General features: G+C 33.1%; 1 non-coding gene and 4 pseudogenes across 1 annotated transcript; 2 read left to right on the top strand and 3 right to left on the bottom strand.

The window, feature by feature from the left end:
- The window catches only part of LOC125369320, a 1,349-nt pseudogene extending 208 nt beyond the window's left edge, over positions 1–1,141 (top strand).
- A 3,473-nt stretch (positions 1,142–4,614) lies between these two features.
- LOC125369166 lies at positions 4,615–6,880 on the bottom strand (annotated as a pseudogene).
- A 59-nt stretch (positions 6,881–6,939) lies between these two features.
- LOC125369321 lies at positions 6,940–7,752 on the bottom strand (annotated as a pseudogene).
- A 13,816-nt stretch (positions 7,753–21,568) lies between these two features.
- LOC125369322 lies at positions 21,569–22,083 on the bottom strand (annotated as a pseudogene).
- A 335-nt stretch (positions 22,084–22,418) lies between these two features.
- Positions 22,419–22,490, top strand: TRNAN-AUU. The gene has a single exon. It is a non-coding gene; the product is annotated as a tRNA-Asn (tRNA).
- The last annotated feature ends 2,510 nt before the right edge of the window (positions 22,491–25,000 follow it).

Below are 25,000 nucleotides of genomic sequence, written 5' to 3' on the forward strand. Positions count from 1 at the left end.
CTAGTTCTCTGAATAATGGGTCTAGGAGTGGCGATTCCTACTATGATCATTATATGTATGATACTAAATATAGTTGGAAGAATTACATCAATAGTTGCATTGGCAGTTATCTTCGTTCTCAAGTCTGTATTGATAGTTATATTTTAACTGGCGATTACAGTGAAAGTTCCATTTATAGTTACATTTGTGGTGAAAGTGGAAATAGTAATGAAAGCTAGAGTTCCAGTCTAAGAACTATGTCACAGAATGGTAGCGATTTAACTAGAAGAGAAAGTTCTAATGATCTCGATATAACTATAACTCAAAAATACAAGCATTTGTGGGTTCAATGCGAAAATTGTTATGGATTAAATTATAAGAAATTTTTTAAGTCAAGAATGAATATTTGTGAACAATGTGGATATCATTTGAAAATGAGTAGTTCAGATAGAATTGAACTTTCGATTGACCTAGGCACTTGGGATCCTATGGATGAAGATATGGTATCTCTGGATCCCATTGAATTTCATTCAGAAGAGGAACCTTATAAAGATCGTATTGATTCTTATCAAAGAAAGACAGGATTAACCGAGGCCATTGAAACAGGCACAGGTCAACTAAACGGCACTCTCGTAGCAATTGGGATTATGGATTTTCAATTTATAGGGGGTAGTATGGGATCCGTAGTAGGTGAGAAAATCACTCATTTGATCGAGTATGCTACCAATAAATTTTTACCTCTTATTTTAGTGTGTCTTTCCGGAGGAGTGCGCATGCAAGAAGGAAGTTTGAGCTTGATGCAAATGGCTAAAATATCTTCTGCTTTATATGATTATCAATCGAATAAAAAGTTATTTTATGTATCAATCCTTACATCTCCTACAACAGGCGAGGTGACGACTAGTTTTGGTATGTTGGGGGATATCATTATTGCTGAACCTAACGCCTATATTGCATTTGCAGGTAAAAGAGTAATTGAACAAACATTGAATAAGGCAATTACGAAGGTTCACAATCGGTAGAATTTTTATTCTATAAGGGCTTATTCGATTCAATCGTACCACGTAATCCGTTAAAAGGCGTTCTGAATGAGTTACTTCAGCTCCACGATTTCTTTCCTTTGAATCATAAATCAAGTAGAGTCTAAAGTTAAATTAATTAAATATTAAATTAAATTACTTAATTAAAAGTAAAAATAAAAATGAGTTAATTAAATTTAAATTAGTTAATTCATTTTTATTTCAAGCAGCGGTATTTTTTTTAGCAGAATCAAAGGAAAAATCAATTTTTTGATTTTTTTGTGACATAACATAAGAGTAAATTGTAGAAAGAATCATGTAGATAATTTTTTTTTACCGATATTTCTGATTACTAATTAAGAAACCTCTATCAACAAGATCAACAAGAAAAAGAGTAAATTTCTTTTTTCGTGAAAAAATGGACAAGGTATAATAAATAAAACGAATTTCATGTTCTTTTCTTACCTATGCATAGAAAATATAGAGTTTTGCATAATTATATATCTCCCGGGAATCCCTTTTTTTTTACTAAAAAAAATCGACGGATTCTAAATTATAACGAATTTTGGGGAAATTTATAATCGGAAAAACTCTTTTTTATTTTATTTTATACGAAATATAATAAAATATTTTCTATTAAAGTAAAGTTAAAAAAAAAGAAAAAAGAAAAATGAAAGTTATAAGACAAGAAAAAAAAAGATAATAAAAGAAGAATAACAAATAAATGGATTATCATATTTCATGTAGAAATATGAATAAGTCATTTAGTTAGTTCTACGCTCTTTGCACTTTATTATATTATATATACTCACTTAGATATACTTAGTATAATTATATATGAATTTTAATGATTATAAGAAATCTTTCTAATAACTAAATAACTAATAAATAACTAATAATAGAATAATTAATATAAATATAATTATAATTAATTTAAATTATTAAATTAATAGAATAAAATAATAATTAATAAAAAATAATTATAATAATAAAAAATAATAATAAAAAAATAATGAAAATATATAAATATATTAAATATATATTAAAATATTCAAAATAATATAATATAAAAATAATATAATATATAATAAAAAAATTAAATAACAGGTACAAATATTAAATCGAGGTGCCTATTCTATGACAATTCTCAACAGCTTACCCTCCATTTTTGTGCCTTTAGTAGGCTTAGTATTGCCGGCAATTGCGATGGCTTCCTTATCTCTTCATGTTCAAAAAAATAAGATTTTTTAGATCCAATTAGGTCTAACGGGGGTAGATTTCATTTCTTTTTTTTTTTCAAGACTTAGACTTGGATTATAATATAATACAGATATAATATGGATATCTCTTTAGTTTAGTATAATATGATATAACATACGAGCAGCTCCCTTCAAACGTAAATGAAAATGAAAGGGTTCTTATGCAGATGTAAATATGATATATGATATATAAGTAAATGGACTATTTGAAAATAAATCGAAACTGTGGCGGATGCTTGAAAGAAATGCAAAGTAAAGCTGATATTTTTATATATGTGCAGATAGGGGATCCTATAGGGGGGCTGAGCTCTCTTTTTTTTAATCTAACGAACTCGATGAATTCCTCCTAAAGATTCACACCAGAATAATCTGAGTTGATGAAAGTTACTTCGGAAAAAAAAAAAAAAAAGTCAAATTCATTTGGGCTAGTCTCCCGCTTCAAATAAAAAATAATTGGATCTAGTATGAGTTGGCGATAAGAACATATATGGATAGAACTTATAGCGGGGTCTCGCAAAACAAGTAATTTCTGCTGGGCCTTTATACTTTTTTTAGGTTCATTGGGATTTTAATGGTTGGAATTTCGAGTTATCTTGGCAGAAATTTGATATCTTTATTTCCGTCTCAGCAAATAATTTTTTTTCCACAAGGGATCGTGATGTCTTTCTATGGGATTGCCGGTCTATTTATTAGTTCTTATTTGTGGTACACAATTTTGTGGAATGTAGGTAGTGGTTATGATCGATTCGACAGAAAAGAAGGAATAGTGTGTATTTTTCATTTGGGGATTCCTGGAAAAATCGTCGCATCTTCCTCCGATTCCTTATGAAGGATATTCAGTCTATTAGAATAGAAGTGAAAGAGGGTATTTTTGCTCGGCGTGTCCTTTATATGGAAACCAAAGGCCGAGGGTCCATTCCTTTGACTCGTACTGATGAGAATTTGACTCCACGAGAGATTGAGCAAAAGGTAGCGGAATTGGCCTATTTTTGCGTGTACCAATTGAAGTATTTTGAAATGAGCTGAAGAATGAACATTTTCTTAACAGGAATGAAAAAATCCAAGAGTCTTCGTTTTTTTATAGTTATAGCATAACTTAACTGAAATTTCACAATACAATATTGATGAACTAAAGAAGACATATTATATATATATATATATATATATATATATATACGGATATATACTGAACAATTCTAAAATAAAATCAAACCTTTTTATGTGTATCTAAATTCAATTTCAATATTCAGTAAATTTAGTAACAAAACAAGTAATAAATCGAAATAATAGACCCATCTCATAAATCAAAACAAAGTATTTCGGAATAAAATATAGAATAAAGAAATTCTCTTTTAATTTTGAATTTTCAATATTTGAAATTGATACATTAGATATGGATAGATCGTATCTTGTAAATTATCTTTCCTTTCTCGATGTTTATTGTTATCTTTCTTTTTGTCCTCCCTAATGAACAAAGGGCTGGACCACCTAGAATGATAACTTTTTTTGTCTTATTTTGCTTTTGCCACTCATTTTTTATTATCACATCACAATATTCTTCAAAAATCTTTCTAAATTATTCCTGTGGAATATGGGTAAGTTGGCCATTTTTTTTTTGAAATATTTGTTTTGTTGATAGAACAGAATTCTTTCATCTAGAAATCCGAATTTAAGTAATTAAGATACTTAGAAACAAAACTTTTTTTTTGTATTCTTTCAAAATTCAAGGACTAACCGTTGACTCACAAATAAAAAATAGGGAATAGATTCATAAGTTCAAAGCCTCATAATAGAACTTATGCTTGATAAAAATATTAGATCATATGGAGGTGTGTTCATTAAAAATTCACAGACGAAAAAATGGAAAAAAAAACATTTATTCCCTTTCTATATCTTACAGCTATAGTTTTTTTGCCCTGGTGGATCTCTTTTTTATTTAATAAAAGTTTGGAATCTTGGGTTATTAATTGGTGTAATACTAGTAAATCTGAAACTTTTGTAAATGATATTCAAGAAAAAAGTATTCTAGAAAAGTTCATAGAATTAGAGGAACTCATTCGCTTGGACGAAATGATAAAGAAATATCTGAAAACACATCTACAAAAGTTTCGTATCGGAATTCACAAAGAAATAATCCAATTGATCATCTACGGCGCTGAAGTAACCCATGCCATACTCCCAGGAAATCTCGAACGACCTTTAACAAAAGGGTACCTATACCCGAAACTGACACAGGTAGGTAGGTAGAGAATACCTAGGGGCGCGAGACAACTCTCTCTAAGGAACTCTGCAAAATAGCCCCGTAACTTCGGGAGAAGGGGTGCCTCCTCACAAAGGGGGTCGCAGTGACTAGTGCCTCCTCACTTTAAATTGAGTATTCGTTTCCCTCCCTTTCCTGCTAGGATTGGAAATCCTGTATTTTACATATCCATACGATTGAGTCCTCAGAACCCTACTTGGTTTTTTACCCGAAAAATCTTAACTAAAGAAATATAACTTGATCATTATTTACGGAATTTACGGAAGGACTAGAAATATATCTTCTTTTGATAGAAAGAGAATGAACGTTCATTTGATCTTGATCCTTATGGAGCGAAAAAGGAACTATACTAGATCTGCACGAATTTCCTGATAATATCCATAAATGACTTATTTTTGGTAAGAGATGGACATTACTATATGTAAATTCAGGTGCATGGTATACATCAGTACTCCAGTGCATTTCCCCTTCTGAATCGGAATAAATATGTTTTCGAACCTTCTCTTTAAAATTCAAAGTGTATGTTCCTTCAATTTCGGAAATCACTTGTTCGATTCTACATATTAATTGTTTTGAACTAAAAGGAAACTCTTTGGTGGAATAGTAGCGTTATGTATAATATCGTGACTTTCAATAGTTACATACAAGTCTATATAATATAGAAAAGCAGGATGCCCATGACGTGTACGTATGGGATGAACCAAATCCTCGTTAAATTTTATTTTTCCATTAGAAGGGGCTCATACATGTTCTGCACTACCCCCTGTGAATACTCCGCCAGTATGAAATGTTCTTAACGTTAGTTAAGTACCCGGCTCTCCAATGGATTGACCTGCAATAATACCTATAGCTTCCCCCAATTCCACTAGATCGCCATGAGTAGGACTCCGGCTATAACATAATCGATAGATCTAAGACGTACTCCTTCAAGTAAAGGGAGTTCGAATAGATATTGTTTGTGTTTGAAAGGTTATGAATCGATTGGCAAGTCTAATCCCAATATCTTGATTTCGAATGGCAATGCATCATAGACCTATATATATATTGTCTGCTAATACATGACCAATTAATGTTTGAATAAAAATTCTTTCTGACATCATCCCATTTCGAGGACTCACAGAAATCCCTCGGGTGGTGCCACAATCTGTTCTACGTACAACAATGTGTTGAACTACTTCAATAAGTCTACGCGTAAGATATCCAGCATCTGATGTTCATACAGCGGTATCGACAACCCCTTTGCAGGCTCCGTAGCAAGAAATGATATATTCTGTTAAAGATAGTCCTTCGCGTAAATTGCTTTGAATAGGTAAATCGATCATTGTCCTTGTGGATCCGACATTAATCATCTCATACCAACTAATTGGTGTACTTGAGATACATTTCCCCTAGCTCCCGAAAAAGACATTATATGGACTGGATTAAAGGGTTCTGTCATCCTAAAATTAAGATTCACTTCTTGTCGCAAATATTCACTTGTAGCATACCATATCTCAATAGATTGGCGTAATTTTTCTACCGCGTGTACATTTCCATAATGATAGTGTTTTTCCAAAATCAAACTTTGTTGTTCAGCATCTTGAACTAGCCATCCCTTAGAAGGTATTGTTAAAAGATCATCAATTCCTAATGAAATGGATATAGCAGTGGCTTGCTGGAAACCCAAAGTCTTTACTTGATCCAGGATGTGTGATGTATATGCCATTCCAAAATTATCTATTAATCTACTAATAAGTCGTTTAATGGCAGTTCCATCTATCACTTTATTGTGAAAGACCAGATTGGCCCGTTTGGCCATAAGTACCTCCATATTCCGCCGAGTAGAGTTCGACAATGGATTTGAGTCAATGATTGGAAACTTCCTTTTCTCGATCTTGATTTGCATGGAAATGAAATTCAGGAACTAGGGTCCTAGCTGAACCGAAGAGATCAGAATTCATGCCAGTGTCATAGAATTACTTAGCTTAGATCCCTATGATTAGATACCATCTGAGCCGGCTTGGCAAAACCCTTGTATAGCTTCTTCGATTTCTCGATAAAGAGAAATATGACCAACAGTAGTTCGAATGTATATACAAAGAATTTCTTTTTTTATATTTCTTACTATTAGATAGTGTTCATAAATCTCATGATAGGTACCCAAAGATTCATAGTGAACTTCGACGGGAGCTTCTCTTGAAGCAATAGCGCGTTGATCTAGTTGCCACCGGAGCCACAAAGGACTATCTAAATTGATTCTTTTCTGCCGATAAGCACCAATTGCATCATAGGAATTAGAAAAAAAGGATTCTTTCGTATATTGATTGTTATTATCGTAAATTCTTTCATTTTGATAATTTCTGTGTTTACATAGATTATACCTATTTGCACAAATACCTCGGCGATTCCTGCTTGTTAATACATAGAGCCCAATAAGCATATATTAAGTTGGTATGGAAATGGGATCTCCAATAGCTGGAGATAAGAGATTCATATGAGAAAACATAAGTAAACGAGCCTCCGCTTGAGCCTCCAATGATAAAGGTACATGAACAACCATTTGATCCCCACCAAAGTCTGCATTGAATCCCTTATAAACTAATGGATGTAAACAAATAGCGCGGCCTTCCACTAAAATGGGTTGGAATGCCTGTATGCCTAATCTATGCAAAGTCAGTGCTCTATTTAGTAATACAGGATGCCCCTGCATAACTTCCTGAAGTATTTCCCATACAATTGGCTCTTTTTCTCGAATTTTACTCTTAGCAACTCCTATGTTCGAAGCAAGATGTTGTCTAATTAGACCACAAATTACAAATATCTGGAAAAGTTCTATTGCTATTTCGCGAGGCAATCCACATCGATGTAATGAAATTGAGGGGCCTACGATAATGACAGAACGCCCCGAATAATCAACTCGTTTTCCAAGCATAGTCTCACGAAATCTTCCTTCTTTGCCTTCAATTACATCCGAAAATGACTTGTAAACCTTATTATGACCATCTCTCATTGGTTGTCCGCGGATTCCATTATCAAGAAGTGTATCCACGACTTCTTGTACTAATTTTTCCTAACACATTACTAATTCTACTGGCGTAGATCTACTTGTTGTTAATAGATCAATAAGAGTATTGTTCCGATAGATAACTCTTCTATAGAGTTCACTAATATCCGAACTCATTAGTTTACCCCCATCTATCCGAATGATCGGTCTCAACTCGGAGGATGAACTGGTAATAGACATAAAACCATCCATTCGGTTCTATATTTGTTCGAATAAAATGCTTAGCTAATTCCACGCGTCGAACCAAAAAATCCTTTCTTCTTCCAACTTTTCGATCTTCCCATTCATTCCCCGTAGGCCCTTCTTCCCCTAATTCTTTCCATTCTACCGATGAATAATCTATAATAATTCGCAAATCTAGATCGGCTAATTATTCTGGATAGCACCAGCCTCCTATAGAAATTTCTCGATTTTGAAATGTATCAAGCCTTGGGCAAGAAAAAAAGTGGAATCATCAGATTTCCATGATTGAATTTCGTATTCGAATGAACCTCGTAATCGTAAAAAAGTAGGTTTTTTAGCTATGGGCCTAGCAAAAGAAAAATTGGGATAGGATCCTATACTCCTATACTATAGGTCTCCCCCCTTCAAAATCGGACGTGAAAGTTTCCTCTCATCCGGCTCAAGTAGTTATACCAAATAGAAAGAAAAGGGTTCCTGCTTTCAAATTTCAAAATCGGTAAAAACCAAAAAAAGAGCTACTCCTTACTCAAGTTCCCAATGAATAATGAACACCAAGCAAGCTCTCATTAATTCCTTCTTCCTTTTTTTTTCGAATTTCTGAATTCTTTATTCAATTATCACAACTTATTCAATTTTCACAATTACGATCTAAATGAAATGTGAAATTCTTGAGTAGTATACTTCCCTTCGAATGATAAAATCCTAGTACCTTAGAATTCGTAAGGGATTTATTTGTCTATGTCTCTTTCTATTCGATCTTTTAGGTCCCGAACTCACCTCGACGGTTATGCCACGATGCTGTTAAAGCCTATATGCGATGTATAGACTCCTGTAACCATGACATATTTGATTACTTGAGTATAAACATAGTTAAGCGGAGCGAAAAGGGTTTTCCATGAGATGGGAAATGAAAACTATTCACCCCACACGAGGTTTGTGAATAAGTGGTTGTCTGATAATAAGCAAGGAATATCCGTCTTTCTGCTAAACAGGGTGTATTGAACTCATAATTCATTAGATACTTTTTATGAATGTCAACTAAGTATCATAAATAAATTGCTCCCGGCTCTTCAATCACTTGATAACCAGAGTCATTCTTTGATAAATGATCACTACAAGTCAGACTCAATAGAATTTGATCAATCCTTTTTTCTGTCGTTAAGGTGGAGAATTGAACCAAGAATTCTCTTTCTTTATCATCAATCGAATCACTGTTCGCGACCAAGGATTCTATTTTATCATCAATCCAATCACCATTCACGTTTTTTCTTTTTCTTATCAATGAATGAATCTCTTTACTTGTATGACTTAGATGTCTCGTATTTCTTAAAAAAGTGATTCGATTGATGGAAATCCTGTATTTGTATTCCTCGGAACCCCCCCCCCTCCACATCACCATTCAATATTTCTTGGCTATTGGCCAAACCACTTGGGCACTAGGTCCAATGTGAGTAGGATCACTTAGCCATGCTTCATAATTGGAAAAACGAGCACCGTGGAAATACATGCCACTCAGCCAAAGAAAGATGATTGAGAGTTGGCCGAAATGAGCACTAAATACTTTTCGAGAAATCTCCTCCAAATCACTGGTATGGCTATCGAAATCGTGAGCATCAGCATGTAGGTTCCAGATTAGTATCTGGTCCTTTAGCTATTGTTCTTGAGAAATGACCCGGTCTAGCCCATTCCTCGAAAGAAGTTTTGACGGGATCCCTATCTACCAAAATTTATACTTCTGGTTCCGGCGAATGAATAATCATTGAGTCCTCCTCTTTCCGGACAACGCATATAAAGAGATCCGCCAACAATCGAGTCAAGCAATTAGTGAACCTATGAGAGATACTTATAATTAGTTTCTTTCTCTTCTATCTCCCATTTATCTTATCTAGTTTTTTTAGTTATTCACTAGAGTAATTATGATCTGGAAGTCGATCCAAGGCAAGTGTTCGGATCTATTATGACATAGCCACAAGGCGCTCAACGGACCTTTCTGGGCTTTGAATTAACGCAAAAACAATTTTTTGTGCAACCTAGTGTATTCCTATCTTAATTAAAAGTTTCTAGCCGAGACTGCTTTATATTTTACTTATGTTTTTTTTTTACATAGAACATATTACTATTACTCTATTCCAAATCAGGTGAGAGGCCATTAGTCATTAGTAAGAGACATTCCAGGATCTATTAGGCTATCTTTTATTCATTTTAATAACAGAAAAGAAAATATAGAAAATATATATTCTCATCATTTATATCCTGTGTAGTGTTTATTCCTATGAAATACCGGATAAAAGGGGACGATCTTAGAAGGGGTATAATGAAATTCATGAAATTTTTGATTGGTTCTTCCCGGAGAAACCATCCTTTTATTTTATTTGACCGATAGGGATAACAAACAAATAATTATAACAAATTTTTTATAAGAAATAAAAAAATATACCAAATACTAAAAAAATACTAAATTAAATAATAAATACAAAAATATAAAGGGAATGCTCTTATCTTATTCAAAATGCCTTGTGAACTTCAACCAATTCTGCGCTTCAATATAATTTATGGGAGTAAGCGCTATAGCTTGTTTCCAATACTCTGCGGCTTGATCCAACCAAGCCTCCGCAATTTCAAAATCTCCCTGCCGAATGGCCTGTTCTCCTCGGTCAGAATAGGCAAGCAAATTCCTTCCATTAGAACCGTACTTGAGAGTTTCCTACCTCATACAGCTCGGCAGTCAATTCTTTTGGTGTCCCATTTTCTTTCTCGAGTTAACCAAAAGGGGTTAATTACATTACATGAAATTCAAACTAGAATTTGGATGAAAAATCAGTTTTATCTTTTCTCCCACCTTCAGAAGAATAAAGCGCAGACCTTCTACTATCGTTAGAATTTTTTGAAAGTTAACTATCTCGGGTTTTTTATATAGAAATTTATATAGAATCTTTGGAAAAGACCTTCCCTCATAAGAAAGACTTACTATCTTTGGGATCTGATGCTACACCGCTGCTCAATACTTTAGGGGATCTACTCTTTTACAGAAGTTGATTCCTAACTTTTATCTCATATTATGACATAAGTAAGCAGGTTATTACTGTATCGTCCAAAAATCTCGCTAATTGATCTTTACGATGCTTCCTCTATCAATTAGATTATTTTATTTTGATCCTATATATCCTACAAATATAGCAAAATAAATAATACGATCTCCTTAAATTTATTTATGGCCTTCGAGGAGCTGTATGAGGTGAGAATCTCATGTACGGTTCTGTAATAGCGATGGGAACAGTGATGTTCTCGCCGACTATGATTATCTAACAGTTCAAGTACAATTGATATAGTTGAGGCACAATCAAAATCGGGTTTTTTGGGGTGGAATTTATCGCGTCAACCTATAGGATTTATCATTTTTTTTATTTCTTCTCTAGCGAATGTGAGAGATTACCTTTTGATTTACCGGTATGGAAGAAGAATTAGTAGCAGTTATCAAACCGAATATTCAGGTATCAAATTTGGTTTATTTTATATTGCTTCCTAAGTAAACTTATTAGTTTCTTCATTATTTGTAATAGTTCTTTACTTGGGCGGTTGGAATATCTCTATTCCATATATATTCGTTCCTGAGCCTTTTGAAACAAATAAAATAGGTGGAGTTTTTAGAATAACAATCTAGATCATATTACATTGGTTAAAACTTATTTGTTCTTGTTCATTCCTATCACAACAAGATGGACTTTACCTAGACTAAGAATGGACCAACTTTTAAATCTTGGATGGAAATTTCTTTTACCTATTTCTCTCGGCAATCTCTTATTAACAACCTCTTTCCAACTCCTTTCGCTATAAAAGAATAAAAAAGGAATATTTTTCTATATTCATGGCTTGTTTTCAAATTCAAATAAGAGAAAAACAAAATAGAAAATCATTCATAAATATTCATGATATGTTTCCCATGGTAACTGGGTTCATGAATTATGGGCAACAAACCATATGAGTTGCACGATATATTGGTCAAAGTTTCATGATTATCTTATCCTATGCAAATCGTTTACCTGTAACTATTCAATATCCTTATGAAAAATTAATCACATCAGAGCATTTCCGCGGTCGAATCCATTTTGAATTTGATAAATGCATTGCTTGTGAAGTATGTGTTCGGGTATGTCCTATAGATCTACCTATTGTTGATTGGAAATTGGAAACTGACATTCGAAAGAAACGGTTGCTTAATTATAGTATTGATTTCAGAATCTGTATATTTTGTGGCAACTGTGTTGAGTATTGTCCACCAAATTGTTTATCAATGACTGAAGAATATGAACTTTCCACTTATGATCATCACGAATTGAATTATAATCAAATTGCTTTAGGTCGTTTACCAATGTCAGTAGTCGACGATTATACAATTCGAACAATTTTGAATTCAACTAGAAACAAAAAGGATAAAACGCTTTGATTGATTAAAAAGTACAATTATTAAACTAAAATTCTGTTTTGATCTAAAGGGCTGCAATAGGTTTTTTTTAATTTTTCTTGGTCAATAAATACGAAAATTACAAATTCCAGCTATTGATTTAATTGGTCAGAATTGCATCGCGGCTTTATTTTTTTGTGAAAATCTATTAATATATGCGTAATTCTAGCCATAATTATTTCTAAAATTAAATTTAGAATGCCTTTTTCGAGAAAGAATGAGATTCATACAATAGCTATACCTATAGTAATTTACACCCCTTATGGTTTAGAACCTATTATAAATAAATTTTTCCTGGTCAGGTCAATAAGGTCATGAAAAAACAATTCAATTTTTTTATCTCTTATTTTACGTGCAATGGATTTGCCTGGACTAATACATGATTTTCTTTTATTTTTTATGGGATTAGGTCTTATATTAGGAGTTCTAGGAGTGGTATTACTTACCAACCCAATTTATTCTGCCTTTTCATTAGGGTTGGTTCTTGTTTGTATATCTTTATTCTATATTTTATCAAACTCTCATTTTGTAGCTGCTGCGTAGCTCCTTATTTATGTAGGAGCCATAAACGTTTTAATTATATTTGCCGTGATATTCATGAATGGTTCAGAATATTACAAAGATTCTAATCTTTGGACTGTTGGAAACGGAGTTACTTCCTTAATTTGTACAAGTATTTTTGTTTCACTAATTACTATTATTCCAGATACATCATGGTACGGGATTATTTGGACTACAAAAATAAAATCAGATTATAGAACAAGATTTAATAAGTAATGGTCAACAAATTGGAATTCATTTATCAACAGATTTTTTTCTTCCGTTTGAATTCATTTCAATAATTCTTTTAGTTGCTTTGATAGGTGCGATTGCTGCGGCTCGTCAGCAATAAATCTTTAGAATTAGTAACCCCAATCTATTTGTTCTATGTTATCACATTTTTTTTTTCAATTCCATTTAAAGATTATTTATGTATAAATTCTTTTATTTGATCTATTATCCATATATTTCTTTATTCTGTACTTTGGATATTCTTATTCTAGTCAATCCAATCTATTGATGTTGAATTGTTGTTCATATTGAAATAAATCGAAATTGATAAGGAGTTGGTCAATGATGCTCGAACATGTACTCGCTTTGAGTGCCTATTTATTTTTTATCGGTATCTATGGATTGATCATGAGTAGAAATATGGTTAATATAAATTTCGTAACATTTTCTGATTTTATTAATAGTCGCCAATTAAAGGGAAATATTTTTTCAATTTTTGTTATAGCTATTACTGCAGCCTATTGGACCAGTATTGTTTCAGTCAATTTATCATAATAGAAAATCAATCATATCAATCAATCGAATTTGTTGAATAAGTAGGATTAATCATATAGAATATAATTTTCATATTCATTAATTCAAGTTGGCATGTATGATACGTAACTTATCCGATCATGTTTGCGAAAACGTATTTAAATTAAAGTATCCCGGCCCTATCTCACGAGTCAATCCAGAATTCAATAGAAAAATTCGATAAATCATTGATTCGTCCGGTGTCTAAATATATGACGATTCATTTAGAAATTTACTAGATTGAAATTTTATGACGTTAAAAAATTTAGAAATCCAATGTCGCATTCAAGAAAGATTTATGATACATGTATAGGGTGTACTCAATGTGTCCGAGCCCGCCCCATGGATGTATTAGAAATGATACCTTGGGATGAGTGTAAATCTAAGCAAATCGCTTCTTCTAAGAATGTAAGACCGTGTTGGTTGTAAGAGATGTGAATCCGCCCTGTCCAATGATTTCTTGAGTGTTCGAGTTTATTTATGGCATGAAACAACCCAAAGCATGGGTCTAGCTTATTGATACTTTCGGAAAAATCCACTTGAATGCATTTGATTTTATGTTTACCGACAAAACCCGTACTCGAAAACAAAAATACAAAATATATATATATATTATGTTTTCGAGTACGGGTTTTTCTAGTCCAAATGTATCTTGCCTTTACCACGAATTCTTTTCCTTGGTTAACAATATTTGTAGTTTTACCGATATCTCATGGGTTCCTTAATTTTCTTTTCCCCCATAGAGGAAATAAGGTAATTAGGTGGTATACTTTGTTTATATGTATTTTAGAACTCCTTTTAATGACTTATGCATTCTCTTATTATTTCCAATTGGACGACCCATTAATCCAATCAACAGGAAGATTATAAATGGATCCAATTTTTGATTTTTAACTTGGAGATTAGGAATAGATGGATTTTCTTTAAGCCCTATTTTACCGACATGATTTATCACCACTTTAGCTACTTTAGCGGCTTAGCCAATTACTCGTGATTCCCGCTTATTTAATTTTCCGATGTTAGCAATGTATAGTGGTCAAATAGGATTATTTTCTTCTCAAGATCTTTTGCTTTTTTTGTCATGTGGGAGTTAGAATTAATTCTGATTTATCTACTTCTATCCATGTGGGGGGGGGGGGGGAAGAAACGTCAGATTCAGCCTACAAAGTTTATTTTGTATACTACCGGGGGTTCCGTTTTTTTATTAATGGGAGCTTTGGGTATCGCTTTATATGGTTCCAATGAACCAAGATTCAATTTTGAAACATCAGCCAATCAATCATATCCTGTGGTGCTAGAAATATATTTTTATATTGGATTTCTTATTGCTTTTGCTGTCAAATTACCGATTATACCCTTACATATATGGTTACCGGACACCCATGGGAAGCACATTACAAAGATACTTGTATGCTTCTAGCCGGAATCTTATTAAAAATGGGGAGTATGGGTTGGTTCGAATCAATATGGAATTATTACCTCATGCTCATTCTATCTTTTCTCCCTGGTTGATAATAGTAGGCGTCATGCAAATAATCTATGCAGCTTCAACATGGGTTTATTGGCATTGCACTTTTTTTCTTAGTAGGAACGGGTTATGATAGAATACGTCGTGTGTATCTTGATGAAATGGGCGGAATGGCTACACTAATGCCAAAAATATTCACGACATTCAGTATCTTATCACTAGCTTCCCTTGCATTACCGGTGCATGAGCGATTTTTTCGCGGAATTGGCGGTATTTTTGGAATAATTACCGGCCAAAAATATCTTTTAATGTCAAAAATAGTAATTACTTTTGGAATGGCAGTTGGAATGATATTAACTCCTATTTATTTATTATCTATGTTACGCCAGATGTTTTATGAATACAAGCTGTTTAATGCTCCAAACTCTTATTTTTTTGATTCTGGACCGAGGGAGTTATTTGTTTCGATCTCTATCCTTTTGCCTGTAATAGGTATTGGTATTTATCCAGATTTCCTTTTTTCATTATCAGTTGGCAGGGTCGAAGCTCTTCTATCTAATTATTTTTATAGATAGTTTTTCTAAATAAAACTCAAAATGAAAAAGAAATCCTATGATTTTTCATTTTTTAAAATCGTTATGTTATACAAGGAAAAAAACTTATTTTTTCGTCTCTTAAATTTAAGTTCAATAAAAAAAACGGAATTGTAACTAAATATTTTGGCATTTGTGAGAACTTTTTGAATCAAGTAATATAATGATTCAAAAGGTTCTCAACGGTTTACCCGAAGCTTTTTGTATATATGCTTTGCTGCCCCATATAGTTGCATCCGTCAGACCCTTTCCTTTCTTCAATTCAATTAGATGTTAATTGTTAATGTAAATGAACCATAACTATGTAGTCTATTCCTAATAAATTAACTCCAAAATAGCATATCCAAATTATAAGAAAACCAATAGAAGCAACAATTGTGGAATTTAAACCCTCAAAATTTTTATTTGTTCGAGTATGAAAATAAATTACGAATATGGTCCACGTAATAAATGCCCAAGTTTCCTTGGAGTCCCAATTCCAATATGATCCCCATGCTTCATTAGCCCATACTGCTCCCGAAAGAATACCTATGGTTAAAAAGATAAACCCTATACTTATAATACGATAACCCCAGTCATCTAATTGTTGAATTAATTGAAACCTGTAATAATTCCTAGAAGAAAGAAAATAAATATTTTTTAAAACATTCTTTCTTTCCATCATATATTGTATCCCACTAAAGCTAAAGGAAAATGAATCATTTAATAAATTATTGCTTTTATCAACATCAATAATTCTTATGATTTTTCGAAATGTGATTACTAGAAATGCAACTGATAATAATGATCCATACAAAAGAGCTGCATAGCCCAATATCATCATACTTACGTGCATCATTAACCACTGGGATTGGAGAGCAGGCACTAAGATTTTGGATTGATGCGTGTTAGTTAAAAGGCCTGAGTAGCAAACCCTTGGGTAAGAAAAGTACTTGGGGCGGTTATTGCGCTTAAATAATTTTTATATTTTTAAAATACGGAACCATATGAATAATGGAAAAAGCCCATGAAAGAAAGATTAATGATTCATATAAATCGCTTAATGGTAAATGTCCCCCAGAAATCCAACGAGTAACTAATAATCCTGTTATACAGGAAAAAGTGGTTATCATGCCCTTTTCTGACGAATCATATAGTTCAACAAATTCATCGACTACTAAAGTTATCAAATGAATTGTAATTACAAGTGACACGATTGAAAAAGATATATGAGTTAATATATGTTCTAAAGTTGAAAAAGATATATGGAAATCCTTTTTATATATTTTCTATATATTTTATATATTTTCTATTCTATATTATATATATTTCTATTTTATATTAGAAATTTATATTCTAAATTGTTAGAAATTATAAACAATAAACGAAATTAGACCCTTTCTTGTGTCAAGTCAAATCACATTATTCCAACCTTTTATTTTTTATTTGTTGCACAAAAAAACTTTTTGAATTACCTGTAGAAAGAGATTTCGCTAATGAAAAAGCTTTTAATACTGCCCAATATCCTTTTTTTTTCAAATATTTTTTCGAATACGCTTTTTTGATCTAGAAGTGCGCTTTTTTGGAACTGCCATAATAAAGAAGTTGTTTATTGTTATAGTTGGATGTGAAAGACATTTATTGTTCAAAACAAAATTGTTCTTTACTATATTTATGTATTTAGTCTCTCAATTATACTCTTGTCAAAAAAGAAGCCTATCCGCTTATTTTTTTTTCTATTTCTGCCTTTTTCATTATATTCCATATATACGTGGATTAAAATACAGCAATAAAGTTTAAGACTCTAAATTTTATTTATCCTAATAAAAAGACTTTAACTTCATTTTTCTAGTAATTGGTCAAACTTGAAGAAAAAGTATATCTAATTGAATTAAAATTTTCAAATTGAATGAGACTATTAATTTGTTAAAAAAGGAAAAAAATTTAGTAATTCTTTGCTTTTTATCTTATGTAAAGGAAAAGTTTCAAATATGATAGTCTTTTCTACAAACATAATGAAAGGCAATAAATCCGTTCCAAAATCCACTAGTTAATAATTCTGAATAAAAAAAAATAAAAGAACTCAAAAAAATAATTATTTTGATCCAGTAAGGATCCGATAAAATCATCTTTCTTTTTTTATTTCTATCAAGAAAAAAAATACTACTTTTCTTATAATTGTTAAAATTCTTTATCTTTTCTCTATGTATATAAAAACTTGTAATTATGTAATTAAATTAATATTAATAATTAATGTAATAATTATGTATATGTAATTAATATTTAATAATTATGGAATGTAATTAATATTAATAATAAAATTTTAATAATAAAATTATAATTTATTTTTTTATTTAGAATAAGTATTTTTTTTCACTAATATTTTTATTTATTTGATTTGACCAATTTTAACTTTTTGATTTAAATATGTGAAGTATTTTGTATGTGAAGTATTTTGGAAAATTCAGAATAATTAAGAATATAAAATTCGATTGAAGTTTTACATATTTTTTTTTTATTGACTGACTTATTTAAAAAGATATAAGAGCCGATGAATCAGAAACAAGAAACAATTAATTATCAATTCAAAAAGTTTTTTTATGGAACATATATATCAATATTCATGGGTCATACCTTTTGTTACATTCCCAGCTCCTATGTTAATAGGAGCGGGACTCCTACTTTTTCCGGCGGCAACAAAAAAACTTCGTCGTATGTGGGCTTTTCCAAGCCTTTTCTTGTTAAGTATAGTCATGATTTTTTCAATCGACTTGTCTATTCACCAAATAAATAGCAGTTTTATTTATCAATATATATGGTCGTGGACTATCAATAATGATTTTTCTTTAGAATTCGGACACTTGATTGACCCACTTACTTCTATTTTGTCAGTATTAATTACTACAGTTGGAATTATGGTTCTTTCTTATAGTGACAATTATATGTCTCATGATCAAGGCTATTTGAGATTTTTTGCTTATATGAGTTTTTTCAATACTTCAATGTTGGGATTAGTTACTAGTTCTAATTTGATACAAATTTATATTTTTTGGGAGTTGGTTGGAATGTGTTCTTATCTATTAATAGGGTTTTGGTTCACACGACCTATTGCATCGAATGCTTGTAAAAAAGCCTTTGTAACTAATCGTGTAGGGGATTTTGGTTTATTATTGGGAATTTTGGGCATTTATTGGATAACGGGCAGTTTCAAATTTCGGGATTTGTTCAAAATATTGAATAACTTGGTTTATAATAATCAGGTTCATTTTTTATTTGTTACTTTGTGTGCCTTTCTAGTATTTTCTGGCGCAATTGCTAAATCGGCACAATTTCCTCTCCATGTATGGTTACTGGATGCCATGGAAGGGCCTACTCCTATTTCGGCTCTAATACATGCTGCTACTATGGTAGTGGCAAGAATTTTTCTTGTAGCTTGACTTTTTCCTCTTTTTGTAGTCATACCTTACATAATGAATCTAATAGCTTTGATAGGTATAATAACAATATTTTTAGGAGCTACTTTAGCTCTTCCTCAAAAAGATATTAAGAGAAGTTTAGCCTATTCTACAATGTCTCAATTAGGTTATATGATGTTAGCTCTAGGTATGGGGTCTTATCGAGTCGCTTTATTTCATTTGATTACTCATGCCTATTCGAAAGCATTATTGTTTTTAGGATATGGATCCATTATTCATTCAATGGAAGCTATTGTTGGTTATTCTCCAGATAAGAGTCAAAATATGATTCTTATGGGTGGTTTAACAAAACATATTCCAATTACAAAACTGCTTTTTTTTAGGAACACTTTCTCTTTGTGGTATTCCACCCTTCACTGTTTTTGGTCCAAAGATGAAATTCTTAACGATAGTTGGTTGTATTCATTTTCGCAATAATAGCTTGTTTCACGGCCGGATTAACTGCATTTTATATGTTTCGTGTTTATTTACTTACTTTTGAAGGACATTTAAATGTTCATTTAAAAAATTACAGTGGTAAAAAAAATAGTTCATTTTATTCAATATCTTTATGGGGTAAAGAAGGATAAAAAATGCTTAACGAAAGTTTGGGTTTATTACCTTTCTTAACAACGAATAATAACGAAAGGGCTTCTTTTTTTTGGAAGAACACATATCAAATTGATGGTAATGTAAGAAAGATGATGTGGCCTTTTATTACTATTAAAAATTTTAACACTAAAAGGATTTTTGCCTATCCTCATGAATCGGATAATACTATGTTATTTTCTATGCTTGTCTTGGTACTATTTGCTTTGTTTATTGGAGCCATAGGAATTCCTTTCAATCAAATTCGTTTCAATCAAAAAGGAATGGAGGTGGATATATTGTCAAAACTGTTAACTCCGTCTTTAAAACTTTTGCATCAAAATTCAAAGAATTCTGTGGATTGGTATGAATTTGTAACAAATGCAATTTTTTCAGTCAGTATAGCTTTTTTCGGAATATTTATAGCGTCCTCTTTTTATAAGCCTGTTTATTCATCGTTACAAAATTTGAATTTCTTTAATTCGCTCGCTAAAAAATGTTCTAAGAGAATTCTTTGGGACAAAATAATAAACGTCATATATAACTGGTCCTATAATCGAGGTTACATAGATGCTTTTTATGAAATATCTTTTATTGGAGGTATAAGAAAATTAGCTGAATTAATTCATTTTTTTGATAAACGAATAATTGATGGAATTACCAATGGAGTTGGTGTTACCAGTTTCTTTGTAGGAGATGGTATAAAATATGTAGGAAGCGGTCGCATCTCTTCTTATCTCTTATTATATTTATTTTATGCATTAATCTTTTTACAATTTGTAAAAAAAAATTTAATTTTATTTACAAATTGTAAGACTTTATTTTAAATTTTATTAATTTTAATATTGAATTTTTTTATTTTAATTTTATTATAATATTTAATTGAATAGAATATTATAATTATAATATTGAATTATATTAAATTTAGAATATTGAATTATATTAAAATAAAATAAAAAATAAATAAAAATATTCAATTATATTATAATTATATATATATTATAATTATAAAATATTCAATTATATAATTATTTTTTTACAATTATTTAATATAGAATATAATTCTAATTTTAATTATTTAATATAATTTTGAATTTAATATTAATATTTAATAAATAATAATAAATAAATAAAATATTTATTATTTACGTATATTTATTATACGATATATATTTATTATATGTATATTTATTATTTAAATTTATTTATTATTTATATTATTTAAATAAATTGAATTTATTATTTACATTTAACATTTATATAGCATTCCAGCATTCTCAAACTAATTATTTTTTATATATCGTAATGGACGATTCTAACGTTTCGAGTCAAAAAGAATAGTTACAATAGGTTTTTCAAACCAGAAAAGATTTTTTTTTTTTTTTTTTTCTATCAATATTTCTAACTTCGAATTTTCTTGATTCCCATCCAGATAAAAAGTTTCATAAAATGGTCTATTTTTATAGCATGTCTCGTTAAAGTGAAAATGAAATTCATCCTTTGTTTTTTCCTTTCCATTCACTTGGATCTCTTCCGTTTTGTCGATTTTGTCCCGATCCTTCTTTTCTTCCGAAAAAATGGAAGAAGAGGGATCTTCTTCGATGGATCCCTGTTTAGTCCCCTTCGTTTCAGAAGTTGTTTTTATTTCTACATCTGTTTCTTCCTTACTTTCCTCCCTTTCTTCCGTTTCTGAGGTTTCTTTCAGTTTCTTAGTAAAAATGGGTGACGGTATTCTGCCTAAAGAGTAGACGCAGGTAATAAATAAGAGAATACTAAAGATTCAAGCCATAGAATTTCTCGGCCCGACACAAGGTACTTATTAGATCGAAAAGTACATTAGATCTAATAGAATTATTTTGTTGTATCCAGACTAATATCAATCCAACCCATTTCATGAATAAAATGTGACCAATTAACCAACCAACAAAACTACTTGTTACAAATAACATCTTGTTGTTGCATCAAACATATAAATGTTGACTAATCCGACTAACATTGAACTTGGTAAAATGAAACGGTTGAATAATTGAAAATGAGATTATTCAGGAATACAAATTGAATGCTAAGATTACGCATTGAATTTCGGTAGTAGTTCCATAATCAAAAAGTGTTTGTGATTGTTTCGGAAAAATAAAACAAAAGATAGGGTAGAGCTAGGACGTTTATTGTATGAGGTCTACCCAATGCTAGATGCAGAGGCGCATAATAGATCGATATGAACATCATAAGTCATTCCGTAATAAAACCTGTTGTTATCGATACCTTCTTCTCGGGCCTTCTTCTCCTTCTTCTATAACCCGAGCTCGGAGAAGGAAGAGATAAGAGGGCCCCATGGAGAATGTGGTCAGAAATCCATAATAGAGTCCGACCACAACGACCAAATTGATTATCTTCATGCATAAGGATACTAGATTACCTAGTATAAAAGATTTAAAAATCATCACAAACCTCCCTTTTTCTTTTCTATTGCAATTTCTGCATTATTATATGATGATTTTTAAACTTTCCATATATATATAGAAATAGAATATAGAAATAGAAAGAGATAGACTAGAAACGACATCTCTTATGTCAATGACACCAAAGGAAAGGGGATATTAAATGAATAGAATGGGGATATGGATGGAATATAATGAAATAGAGCCACTTTGAGGTTCCCTATGAAATGAGGCATGGAACGAAGAAACTACGAAGAAGTTCCGGGAGTTACGAAGGAAACTTCGAGCTTATATTGGTTATGGGTTGAGAACGGGAATTGAACTCTATGAGATCTAATCTCACGTTGTTCCTTAGTAGCTCAGTGGTAGAGCGGTCGGCTATTAACTGACTGGTCGTAGGTTCAAATCCTACTTGGGGAGATTGGATTCATTCCAAATTCTTTAATTCGGAATGTCGGAATGAAAGGGTTTGCTTTGACCGTGGTAACCCGTTCCCTGTGTCTTTCTTTCTATTGCATTCTATCTCATCATATCACATTCTGTTCTGCGATATTTGAGAATCACCGTCAATACCTCGGTATAGGTAAGTCCGGTATAATCCTTTGTTCCATAGTCTGGGGCTATTTACAACTAGCCAATTAAGAATTTTCAGATGTACGTACTAGTACTAGCAAGTGCATCAAAGATGCAGTCATCGATTCTCCCGAGAGGCCACAATTACCACGAGCAAACATATTAATGACAAAGAACACATTTTTGCTATGCTACTAATACTTGTACTTTCTCTACTATTCTGCCCAAGCCTCGTTGAGGAAGAGTTAGGGGGTGTAAAACAAAAAATGATTCGGTCCGGGCATACTATATGGAAAGAATCTACCATTAACGATAAATAAAAAAGAAAAAAAAAAGAAAAAGTGAGGACATTCTATTTCGACAAGAGATCCACACCCAAGTTCCACAGCTTTGGGTCCGCTATCCCGATCATGATTTTCCTACCTCCGAAGGAAAGGTCCTTCCCTTTTGGCCGGGCCAGGGCGAGGGAGGGATTCGAACCCCGACACCGTGGTTCGTAGCCACGTGCTCTAATCCTTTGAGCTACAGGCCCCACCCCGCCTCTATCGGATCTGTTCCCGGGAGTACCCTAAAAGGAACCTTTCCTCTCCCACCATTTCGGGTTAAGAAGATGCGAAAGCGCCTCTCTCTATAAGAACTAAGTGCCCGAGTTGTGAAGTGGGAGAAAGGGGATTTCATAATTGGGGTTTTGAATAAGACGACCTTTTCATTTTCTTTTCATATTGAAAAGTAATAAGAATGAGGGGCGTTAAGCTTTTTATCATCCCCGGCGTTGAGCTATTTTTCCGCAGGACCTCCCCTACAGATCTTCACCGCGAATAGAGTTTAACCACCAAGTTCGGGATGGATTGGTGTGGTTCCTCTACGCCTAGGACACCAAAATATCGAACCATGAACGAAAAAGACATGAGAGAAAAGCATATTGGCTAGTGATTGTGAGGCCCCGCCTTGACTGGGGACACCAAAGGCCTCCGCCCTTCCATCCCTTGGATCGATAGAGAGGGAGCGCAGAGCTTTTGGTTTTTTCATGTTGTCAAAGAGTTGAACAATAAAAATAGATGGCGAGTACCTAATCAAATTGATCGGGTCATATAGGAACAAGGTTCAAGTCTACCGGTCTGTTAGGATGCCTCAGCTGCATACATCACTGCACTTCCACTTGACACCTATCGTAATGATAAACGGCTCGTCTCGCCGTGACCTTCTCTTGAATTCTCAAAAATTTTATCATTCCACCCCTGTAGGGGCAGAGAACCCATCGCTATCTCGGCTATGCTACCGAAGGTTCTGGGGAAGTCGGAATAGGAGAGCACTCATCTTGGGGTGGGCTTAGATGCTTTCAGCAATTATCTGCTTCGCACTTGGCTACCTAGTGTTTACCATGGGCACGATAACTGGTACACTAGAGGTGCGTCCTTCCCGGTCCTCTCGTACTAGGGAAAGGTCCTCTCAATGCTCTAACGCCCACACCAGATATGGACCGAATCGCCCCACGACGCTCAACCCACCACGCATCAGCTTTAATGGGCGAACAGCCTAACCCTTGGAACATACTACAGCCCCAGGTGGCGAAGAGCAAATATCGAGGTGCCAAACCTTCCCGTCGATGTGAGCTTTTAGGGAAGATAAGCCTGTTATCCCTAGAGTAACTTTTATCCGTTAAGCAACAGCCCTTCCACTCGGCACCGTCGGATCACTAAGGCCGACTTTCATCCCTGCTCGACGGGTGGGTCTTGCAGTCAAGCTCCCTTCCGCCTTTGCACTCGAGGGCCAATCTCCGTCCAGCCCGAGGAAACCTTTGCACGCCTCCGTTACCTTTTGGGAGGCCTATGCCCCATAGAAACTGTCTACCTGAGATTGTCCCTTGGCCCGTAGGTCCTGACACAAGGTTAGAATTCTAGCTCTTCCAGAGTGGTATCTCAGTGATGGCTCGGACCCCCCGGGGCCTTCGCCTTCCACCTAAGCTCGCACAGGAAAGGCCCAAAGCCAATCCCGTGAAGTGAAGCTTCATAGGGTCTTTCTGTCCAGTGGAGGTAGTCCGCGTCTTCACAGACATGTCTATTTCACCGAGCCTCTCTCCGAGATAGTGCCCAGATCGTTACGCCTTTCATGCGCGTCGGAACTTACTTGACAAGGAATTTCGCTACCTTAGGACTGTTATAATTCGGCCTGCTCACCGGGCTTGGCCACCGGCACCCCTGTCATCAGTCACCAACTTCCTTGACCTTCCCAAGACTGGGTAGGTGTCAGCCCCCATACATGGTCTTACAACTTTGCAGAGACCTGTGTTTTTAGTAAACAGTCGCCCGGGCCTGGTCACTGCAACCCCCTTTGTGAGGAGGCACCCCTTCTCCTGA

Source organism: Ricinus communis, chromosome 2, assembly GCF_019578655.1.
Source record: "Ricinus communis isolate WT05 ecotype wild-type chromosome 2, ASM1957865v1, whole genome shotgun sequence".
Classification (NCBI taxonomy): domain Eukaryota; kingdom Viridiplantae; phylum Streptophyta; class Magnoliopsida; order Malpighiales; family Euphorbiaceae; genus Ricinus; species Ricinus communis.